This window comes from Garra rufa, unplaced genomic scaffold (assembly GCF_049309525.1).
Source record: "Garra rufa unplaced genomic scaffold, GarRuf1.0 hap1_unplaced_025, whole genome shotgun sequence".
NCBI classification, from domain to species: domain Eukaryota; kingdom Metazoa; phylum Chordata; class Actinopteri; order Cypriniformes; family Cyprinidae; genus Garra; species Garra rufa.
The window spans coordinates 178,123-190,029 of record NW_027394300.1 but is presented as its reverse complement, the minus strand read 5'-3'; the positions used below and the strand labels follow the sequence as shown (position 1 = coordinate 190,029).

The 11,907-nt window shown below is 34.5% G+C and overlaps 1 pseudogene; it reads left to right on the top strand.

The window, feature by feature from the left end:
- On the top strand, positions 1-10,507 carry LOC141315369 (adhesion G-protein coupled receptor F1-like; annotated as a pseudogene).
- Positions 10,508-11,907: the final 1,400 nt, after the last annotated feature.

Sequence of the window (11,907 nt, the reverse complement as noted above, 5' to 3'; positions counted from 1 at the left end):
ATGGACAGTGCCATGCCATCAAATCTTGGGTGAGGACCTCCTTCCCTTAGCCAGGGCATTGAAAATGGGTCGTGGATGGGACACTGACCCAAAACACACAGCCAAGGCAACAAAGGAGTGGCTTGAGAAGAAGCACATTAAGGTCCTAGTGTGGCCTAGCTTGTCTCCAGACCTTAATTTTATAGAAAATCTGTGGAGGGAGCTGAAGGTTTGAGTTGCCAAGCATCAGCCTCGAAACCTTAATGACTTGGAGAGGATCTGCAAAGAGGAGTGGGACAAAATCCCTCCTGAGATGTGTGCAAACCTCTGTGATTGCCAACAAGGGTTTTGCCACCAAGTAAGTTTTGCGAAGGCGCTAAATACTTATTTACTCATTAAAATGCAAATCAATTTTTTTAAATGTGTTTTTCTGGATTTTTTTGTTGTTGATATTCTGTCTCTTACTATTTAAAATAAAATGAATTTGACTGATCATTTCTTTGACAGTGAAAATCTCATTGTATGCTTTTTAAATAATTAATTACCATTTTATTGCATGAAATAAGTATTTGATCACCTACCAACCAGCAAGAATTCTGGCTCTCACAGACCTGTTAGTTTGTCTTTAAGAAGCCCTCCTAACCTCCACTCATTATCTGTATTAATTGCACCTGTTTGAACTTGTTACCTGTATAAAAGACACCTGTCCACACACTCAATCAATCAGACTCCAACCTCTCCACTATGGGTAAGACTAAGGGCCTGTCCACACGGAGACGCGTTTCGCTGTATACGTATACATTTTTTATCGTATTGGCATTTCATCCACACGGATCCGGCGTTTTAGGAGACTGAATCCGCTATTTTTTGAAACCGGGTCCCAAAGTGGATAAATCTGAAAACGACACCCTCGCGGTTTCGTGTGTACAGCCAATACGTATATTTTGTGAAACGATGATGTCATCACATCACGTGTCGGCTGCGTCACACGTAACAGCAACAACAATAATGGCGGACTACATGATTGTGTTCGTGTTGCTACTAAGCCTACTAGCTTTATTACAGCAAAATCTATTGCTTCTATGCAACTGTTATGAGCAACAAGCGATAATGTTCGCATCTTCGTCTTCTTCTTCTTAGTTCGTATAGAGCGCGCAAGGTTATGCGCATGATCAAAGTCTTCTTCTCCGTGTATAGCGTATCTCTATGGCAGAATTACAGCACCCCACACTGGTCTGGCATATATACTACACCGTTTTCAGTGGTTTCGTGTTTACGGAATTTTTTTTTAGAACGAGGAAAAAAATGATCGGATAGGGAACGCACCGGCTTTGTGTGGACGGAGTCTAAAGAGCTGTCTAAGGACACTTGGGGCAAAATTGTAGACCTGCACAAGGCTGGGATGGGCTACAGGACAATAGGCAAACAGCTTGGTGAGAAGGCAACAACTGTTGGTGCAATTATTAGAAAATGGAAGAAATTCAAGATGACTGTCAATCTCCCTCGGACTGGGGCTCCATGCAAGATCTTGCCTTGTGGAGTATGATCCTGAGAAAGGTGAGGGATCAGCCTAGAACTACACAGGAGGACCCGGTCAATGACCTGAAGAGAGCTGGGACCACAGTCTCAACGGTTTCCCAATAGTAACACACTACACCATCATGGAAAGTTCTATTTTGGTCTCATCTGACCACATAACCTTCTCTTATGCCTCCTCTTGAGCAGTGTGCAAGTTCCCCTGCTCGTGCCAGCACATGTCCAGGCCCGTCTGAAGTTTGCCAAAGACCATCTGGATGATCCAGAGGAGGCATGGGAGAAGGTCATGTGGTGAGATGAGACCAAAATAGAACTTTTTGGTGTAAACTCTACCTGCCGTGTTTGGAGGAAGAAGAAGGATTAGTACAATCCCAAGAACACCATCCCAACCGTGAAGCATGGGGGTGGAAACATTATGCTTTATGTTAAAATCTTTCTTTCTTCAGTCATAAAGAAATTATGTTTTTTGAGGAAAACATTTCAGGATAATTCTCTATGTAGTGGACTTCTATGGTGCCTGTGAGTTTGAACTTCCAAAATGCAGCTTAAATGCAGCTTCAAAGGGCTCTAAACAATCCCAGCCAAGGAATAATGGTCTTATCTAGCAAAACAATTAGTAATTTTCTTTAAAAAAAAATACAAATGTATATACTTTTTAACCTCAAATGCTGGTTTTAGGGTATGCCGAAAAACTCCCATCTCATTTTCTCCTCCACCTTCAAAATCATCCTACATCGCTGCAGAAGTACCGACCAAGTGTTTACAAGTCAAATGTAACAAAGATCAAATGCCCTTAACAAAAAAGGTAAAAGAGTAATGTAGAATGATTTTGAAGTTCTATGAAATTCCTGAAATGTTTTCCTCAAAAACAATTTTTTATGCCTGAAAAAAGAAAGACATGAACATCTTGGATGACAAGGGGGTGAGTAAATTATCAGAATTTTTTTTTTCTGGAAGTGAACTAATCTTCTTACGGGGTTGCAACGACATGAGGGGACATGAGTTAAGACATAAAACAACAAATTTGGCCTTATTTTGCATTGCACAAACGGCAGACAAGCTGAATGAAAATGTAACTCCACTCTCTGACAGTAGGTGGTTCTTATGAACAGCAGAAATGGAGCAGTTTCTCAGTAACCGCTGTAAACAAAGCAGCGCTGAGCTTAGCTGATACCTGCCTGCTCCTCATTGTTCAGTTTTATCATGTATCTCTGATTATATAGCCTGTATGTGACAGAATTTCCAATTTTACAGATGTAAAGTGTCTGGATGAGCCATATAATTGTTGAAGTAATTTTTACTGACATACATCAGTGAGCAACATGGCTGGTCAAGGTACAATAAACTACACATTATTTTTGATTCACTATATCTCCTTTTGTCACAAAAATGCTGTAATGCAAGACATTGTACTTTTTATCTCAAACCACCTGAGTCAGTTTAGATGTTTACATTGAATGAGACGGAAGTCATGCAGTATTTTTTTATGAGACCTTTATTTTCGAGACTGAATTATAATAAATGTTTAGTTTTCTTGATATCTCTTTGTATATTTGTTTATATGTTCAATTTCTCTATTAAAGGAAGAATATTAAAGCACTACATAGGAATCGTCTTAGCTGTCCTGCTGACCCATGAATGTGTTTTGGAAATGCTCGATTTCCCAGAAACAAGTATAGATTTAGAGGTAGGGGAAAGTTTATTTACTGCAGGAACATAAAACAAACCATATGAAAAAAAATCTTAGTTTAACCTCCAATAAGATATTCATTTTTCATTAAGAATTCAATAGTTACACATTATAAGCACATTTAAAATCTTTAAAGTCTATAGCAATAAAACAGAAATGTATAGAATGGGGCCATGATTACATGATCAACCATAAATGAATGCAAAGTTCTGGCATGAAACTCTAGATGGCGCAGTCCGATAGGTCTAACTCAATCTGACATAATGACATCATTATCACATGGCACAGCTGATTGGTTCTCTCCTGTATCAGTAGCCAATGAGCTCGCTACTCAACATTAAAATATATGACTAGTGCTTGCTGTAGCAGTTGCAGCATGCTTCAAAAATGCTCCACCTTATGTATGCAAATGTACTCAACTGTAGGTTATACGTACACATACAATAAAAAAAAAACTACATTAAAGGGGTAAAATGGATGAATCTGCATATAATTTGTGCAATGAAAAGTGTGCAATGCTTACTTACAGTTTTTTTCAATCGCTAACAAGCGCTTACCCATACTTCAGATACTTTTTCTAAACTCTTAACACAGACTCGCACCTACAAAACACAATTGGCCAAATGGATAATTTTCTTCTCAAAAATACATTTTGTTAAATATATACTAACTCTTCATTTCAAAACAGAACACATCTTTCTCTGCACACACTAACTTTACCAAAACACTGGAAATCTGACTCAAAATGAAATTATTCTGTCAAAGAATAACACTTGTTTTCACTTCACAAGGTACATGCAGTCAGTCAAAGTACACCAGGTTTCAAAATACTGGCTATTGTTGACATTACAAAAACTGCATAGACTTTTTATGTTTCAGTTTTACAGGTATTTGCATGCAAAACATGCAATCCACCATTTTGACACTAAATTTCTTGGTTTGGAACTGTCTGTCCACATGTACAGTAATGTTCACATTCAAAAGCATTCCAGTAAAAAGCAAATAAGTTTGTTTTTCTGTTTATTACAGGAGCTACAGTAGAAACATGGTATGATAGAACAGAAAAAGTTTAACTGTATTGCATACAGTGAACAAAATATCCATGAAACACACAAGAGCATTCTGAACAAAAAAAAACAAAAAAAAAAAAAAAAATACAACAGCAAAAAGCCCAGATAAAAAAAAGGGGGGGGGGGGGGTCTAAAAAAAAGCACAAAATTACTGTATCTAATCTCTGCGATCTTGAAATGAATTGAATTGAGAATGAATGGTAAATTCCAATTCACTTCCTGGAATGGAATTGGATTTGGAATTGGAATGCCAGGAAACAGAATTGAAATCAAATTCCAAAAAATTCCACTTGAGTTGCTAGTTTATAATACATTAAATATTGTAAATCACATAAACAACAAACATATAAAAGAAATACAAAGTACTGTATATTTAGTTGGTTAAGCATGATCATTTCACATGCCAAATGAATTTATGATAATTCGATGCAATAAAAAGTGAATGAAATACATGAATGAACATGACTCAGACATATATTATGTGGTAATCATATATTGAATGTATAGTGCATAGAGAAACTTATCACCACTGTCATTCATTTTATTTACTTGCATTTGATCAACTCTATTTCATACATTACTTGGTATTTGTAAAGCATCATAAATAAAGTTAAAATGTATGTCTCTAAATGCAATCACACATAGATGCTCAGAAACAGCAATAAATGGAATTCATTGGAATTTCTCTGAATTTAATTCCACTTCCTATAATTCCTATTCAATTCCAACTCTGTTTCCCTGTAATTGTTGTTGAATTCCAATTCCAATTCCTTTTCCTTCTTTGAATTGGAATTGTTGAGTTCATTCCTGAATTGACCCCAACCCTGTTTCCAAAACATCACTCCTCAAAGTCCTCATTTTACTGTATAAGTGTAAATGTAATAGAAAAAAATAACCACTGCCTCTGAGTCTAAGCCAGACATAAACATAAATCAGCTGTGTGTCAATTATTTAATTGTTTGTTTATTATCAGCTGAGATATATTTTTGATATTGATATTGTTTTTGAACTGATATCATTGCAGAAGCAGAGGTTTTTATACTGTATCTAAGGTTTGGAATATTGTTTTTGCTATTGTGGGATGTTGTGTGTTAACATTCGGAAATACTACAAAAACAATCCATAATTTTGTTGGGAGGTATAGCTTGTCTGTTAAGAAAATGTAAGCATTGTGGAAATGTGTTCACTGATTGCATATTGGGTGAAAACGACATGAAATGTGGAAATGGTATGGCCACAAAAGACCGATGCTGTGCTAATTGTGTTTAGAGTTTTGAAAATGTGACAACTGTTTGGACAAACGCTTGTTAGCGACTGAAAAAAACTGTAATACGTAGACTGCTTATTTCTTGGATGTAATTACACACTCATAATGTAAACATATATTGTATGTAAACATAAAAGCGTGTAAGCACTAATATGCTTGTTGACATACAGAACTGCCCGTCACAGATTCTTGTCTGAAATTGAGCTGGAATCATCAAGCATCTCTCTGATCGATGAGATGAAACGATATCTGATGAATATCACCTTTCCACTTCAGCTAGATGAGGTGGTTGAAGTATTAGATATGGACATCACGACAGGTGAAGAATCTCAAATGACCTTTATGACCTTCTGAACACAAATAAAGTAGTGCTAATCTGTTAGAAATGAGCTTACATTAATGTTGTATCCTTTCTTAGTGTGCAATTTTAATAACAGTGGATACAAATGCGAAATGTGAGGACCAGTATTTCTGGCCATGTGAGAAGTGCAAAGAATATGGGAGCTGTGAAAACATCACTAACAACACATGCAGCTACATCAATGATATTCCAAGAGACAGACAGTTCTGTCAAAGAGTCACCGAGATAACAAGTATACAGATTTTAGATATTTCCTTTAGTAATCGCACATAAAATCTGGAAGAGTTACTCTAACATGAACTGTATAAAATAATTTCTAATCCATTCTCATCCTTTTCCCGGAAGATATAAAAGATTATATTCGTCTAAAAACATTTTCACACCAACAAAATTCTCCCATATTTGCTGTTCATTAGACCTGAGTGTATCATGAAAGTAAATCTAAGTTCAATTATTAGTATGACATTTTTTACTGATATCCAACATTTATGAATAAGGTTTAATGAATAGGTCCCAACAGCATTATTCAGAGTCAAACTCATTTAATTATTTGTTTGGATACATTAATTGCTCCACTTTTTAAGCAACAGCCATTCATTCTCAAGTAAGAAATGTGTAGCAAACAATTAGTCAGGGCAATATAATGTCATAAATAACAACAATAATATTTATTATTGATAAAATATTTATAATGGATATCTTTGTGTGTGTGTGTGTGTGTGTGTGCGTGTACCTGGTATTCATCACGTTGTGGGGACCAAATGTCCCCACAAGGATAGGAATACCAGTAGATTTTGACCTTGTGGGGACATTTCTCAGGTTTTTGCTTGTTTGTTGTTTACAGTTCTTCAAATGTCAATGAGAATAGATGCGGTTTTTGATGCCAGTCTTAGCAATCCAAATAATGAGAAGTTCAAACTATATGCCTCTAAAATTGAGTCAGCAGTGAGTAGTTTCATATTTTGTAAATAAAATGTATTGTTTATACTTAACTAAAAAAAAAGATACTGTGCAAATGATAAATACACGGTTTGAAATACAGAGTGTACCTTTTCAGTACTTTTTTGGCAAATATGTTTTTTTATTTCACCTAAACGTTCTTCTGTTTTGGTAATAAAACTGTACAGAGTGTAGGCCAGAACAGAGCCTTTTCCTGAGGATATTTGACTTATTATCACATTTGATAAATAACTGACTGTCTAATATTCTGTCTAGTGATATTCCAGTTTAATCATAAGTAAGGTTCACTTCCTAATGTACATTTGTTACTCTGTACAGATTGAAGAAATGTACAAAAATGTGGCTGCCTACATAAAAGGTTCAGTAAAAGTCACTAGTTTCAGGTAAAGTCTACAATCTAAACATTCACTCCAAAGCTCTTGTTTTAAAACAGTGTTTTGTCATTGTTGTGGTTTGTGTGTTGCTCCATAGGCCTGGTGGCATTATAGCAGACTATGAAATTAAATCGACAACCAACAGCCCCAACAGCACTGAATTTGCAGCAGCAAACACACAGGTCAGCAGCGCTCTCAGAGAAGAAGGATTCTTTGTACCTCTGGATGCGTTTGCTCAAAGTGGTAAGGGTCGTCATTATCTAATCGTAAAAACTATTTTTCCTAATTTTATCTTTCGTATTATTATTGATTACAATATGTGGCTTACAAAATGCTGGTTTGTTATAAGCATGGATACTGCTTGTAAAAATACTGAAAGAACCAGCAAACCCTAAATATAAAATAAGTTTTGTGGACTTTACTTTCAGAACAAAAGAACCTGTCTACTGCAGAAAAATGGTATCTTGAGCAAAAGATGGTGCTGAAATGCATACACCCAGAGTCTGTGAAAGACCAAGATCCTACACTAAATAAAGTTAAATACATAATTTCATCTGACAGTAGCATTCTCACTGTGAATGACGTCAATGAGCGTGACAGAGGTGAGTGACACATATCTTTATCCTATCAACAATATCTTACATGTTGACTGTCCATGTAAGGTCAAGATTAAAGCTATTTGGTAAATTTGCTTTTGTGCTAGCTGGCCCAAAGCTATGGAACAGTCTACTTTTGTTTATCTAGCTGGCTGCTATATAAGATTAATGTCATATTCATTATATAGAATTAGCATTATTTCATTTTATTTATTTATTTTTGATCAAATGGAATTACCAGTGTGAACAGATTTATCAGATTCGTTGTTATTAACAATATTAAGTGCATTAAACGTTATATTACATCAAGGTTTCCCAAGCTAGTGTTTGTGAAGAAACTGCAGGGGCTTTATGAGTTTAATAAAAAGCTAATAATTAATGAAATCATAAAAATTTAAAATGTTTTTTTAATCAATCAAAATAAAAAAGAACTTACTAAAAAAATGAAATATTTTATTTGTTTACCTGCATGTTATAACCATAACCATGACCATAACCAACATTAGAGAACATTCAATTCAATCAACATTCAAATGTGATACTTAATTATTAAAATATTTATTTTAAAATTCCAGAGGTACATCAAGTATAAGTATAAGTGAAAATTGTATTTACAATAAATTAAACTCAAACTTCAAATTACAGAAAATAAAATGTCCTTAGGAAAAAGTGATTAGGATTCAGTCATATTTACTTTATTTATTAAAACTGTTATGTAGCTGTCACTTTATGTTAATTGTATCAAGCCCAACAGACATCTTTTTGTAATAAGTGGCTAGTTAATTTCATTATTTTGTGATCTTTCAAAAAATAAAAGGATTTACTATTTTGCTGTAATATTAAATGCATTGCTTTAACTTAGCATATTTAAAGGAAAATTATTAAATAAACATTATTTAGTAAACCAGTCATTTATTTTTCTTTAGAAAATAATAAATGCATGAATAAAATTGTGTAACCTTTTTTTTTTTTTTCATTTGCAGGTCGATACGCATGTATCATCGACAGGACAATACCTTACATTCAATGGCAAGATATAGATATCCTTGTTTCAACACTTGCCATTGATACCTGGAAAAATTTAAACAATGACAGCAGGACAGATAACACCAGCACAGCACTTCTGAGCGCTATTGAGGATATAAGTAGCCGTCTCATGGATGGTAATTTTAGGATTAATGAAACCTCTATTGAGTTGAATAGAACTGTAACAAACAGCACCTTTTATAGTGGAATATCAAGCCTGCCAAACTCAACTACTGAGATTCAGATACCAAAGATTCCTATAAACACTCCTGTAACCATCATAGTCTTCACAACTCTTGACAGTATCCTACCAACCCGAGATAGTAATATTGGCAGTAGCCCATTAGATGTGCGCATCAATGGAGATGTGGTTGTAGTAAAGGTTGACAATGAAATGATTGATAACATTTTCTTTGAATTTGACATTACTAATCAGTCTTTGGGAAATCCTCAGTGTGTCTTTTGGAACTTTGATCTCGATGCATGGGATTCAACTGGATGTGAACCAAAGCCCTATATAAGTGACGGGAATGAAACTGGCAAGATTACATGTGAATGCAACCACACAACCACTTTTTCAATCCTAATGTCACCGTTTTCTATTCTTCACATAGCCTTAGCCTATGTAACTTACATTGGCATATATATTTCAATAGCCAGCTTGATTTTGTGCCTTATTATTGAAATTAATGTGTGGAAGTCAATGACAAGAAATGACACATCCTACATGCAACATGTCTCCATAGTAAACATTGCCGTGTCCCTGTTGATCGCAAACATATGTTTTATCATTGGAGCTGCAATCGCAGAACAACAGCCAACCTCAGTGGTTCGCTGCAGTCCAGTAGTTTTCTTCATGCACTTTTTTTAAATCTTGCTCTATTCTTCTGGATGTTAATTTTAACTCTATTGCACTTTTGCCGTACAGTCATTGTCTTGTCTCAAGTGTCAAGTGCCAAAATGATGGCCATTGCCTTTATAGTTGGTTATGGTGCACCTTTGCTCATAGTGGTCATCACTGTTGCATCAACAGCTGGACCTGAAAATTATGTTACCAAAAGAAATGCATGCTGGCTGACCTGGTTTGAATCAAAGGCCCTGCTGGCATTTGTGATTCCAGCTCTCACCATTGTAGCCATAAACCATGGGGTTTTGATTGTGGTTCTGTACAAGATGTTGAGGAGAGGAGTTGGTGCCGCAACTCAACCAGATGAAAAACATGCTCTTTTGGTTACTGCCAGATGTGTGGCCATTTTGACTCCTATCTTTGGTTTAACATGGGGATTTGGAATTGGAACCATGGTGTCACAAGACTTCGGTATTCATGTGGTGTTTGCACTCCTCAATTCACTGCAGGTACTACTTTCTGTCTTTGTATTTGACTTTATATTAAAGTTATATTTTATGTGCTTGATTAAAATGCAAACTGTAATACAATAACCATTATATTCTGTAATTCTAGCTATCCATTATAAAGTCTCAAAACAACACATTATAATGCTAAATAAGTTCCAGTGTTGTTACTGATATAAAATGAAACAGCATTACAAGTAGTATTTACTCAAAACATTTTCCTCATATATTTGTAATAATTCTGCAGGGAGTCTTTATTTTGGTGTTTGGAACGCTTTTAGACAGCAAGGTATGAACTGACTTTTGTTGCTTGGCAATTTGACAAACCATTTTGTCAGAATCATTTTATTAAAATTAATTTAAAGTCATTCAGTACTTCTTCAGTGCTTTAACTCATTTTGTCATATATGGTCTGTCAGTAAGGAATCTTACTAGCTCTAACCATACCAGGGTAAATGGCAGCAAAACAATGCATATGATCCATGAGATCTTCCTTATGATAGATGTAGTCAGTTTACAGCTGATATAAATCTTTAAATTACAGAGTACTCATGCAGGATCGTCATCTTTAAGAGGACAGGACTTCTTTCTAAGGAGAAGAAGTAAGTGGATACATTATATACCTGTATAATTATTTTACATAACATTATTTTATAATTATATAACATACAAATAACTATTTGCAGATGACAACTTATCTAGAGCCAGCATTTTCTCAACTGCATCTTCCAACAGCACCTATAGCTCAGATACATTTATGAATTCATGATGAGCTGCTTCATTAAATGTTAAACTGTTTTTCCAAAAGCACTTCCTAAACTGCAACTATGTAAACTTTACTGAAAAAAAATGCACAGATTTGATAAATAATTAAGAATACATTTTTTAATTGTGTGATTTGTTGGGTCTAGACTCTAAAGATTTGCTGTCCAGTTAAGTATTGTTATATTTATTACCCTGTTCTGTTTTGTCGGATTTATTAAAAAATTAAAAAATAAAATCATTTCACTGTTTCTCCGATAAAATGCCTCTGTTTTTTTTTTTATGAATAATTAAAAGACTTGCTCTCTCTTTTGTTCATTTTCATAGCTGCAGAATTATAGACCACAATGGTAAAATAAATGTTTTAAAATTATTTATTTTATTTAACAACTTCTCAGTATGAGTCATAATGTCATGTGACATTGGGCCTGCAACACCTAGTTCCCACTGCTAAATGTCCACCTCATAGCATAATTCAAAATGACACATTCATGGAAGTATAGATAAAATGCTATATTAGGACTACAACTGTGTATAATTAAAGTAACAAACTACTGTAGACCAGTTTCACACAGTATTTAGTGATAATAGATCCCCACTGCATCAATACAAATGTATAACATTTTTTAAATGGATCATAGTCTAAAAGTAAGAAAAAAGTCATGTAAGAAAAACTGAAAAGGTACTAGTAATTTTACTACATTACGTTTTTTTAAATTTCCTTTAACCATAAAACACACAATGAAATGCATAATGCAAAATATGGGTCAAACTTAATTCCCTAATGTTAACACATTACAGTGTCCTATTTTTACATTCAATTAAAAAAATATATATTTAGAATACAGAATTGTGAAATTTTTGTATAATTATTTCAACTGAAAATTTTAAATGAATTACTATTTGTATTTACACTGTTACGTACTATTGGCA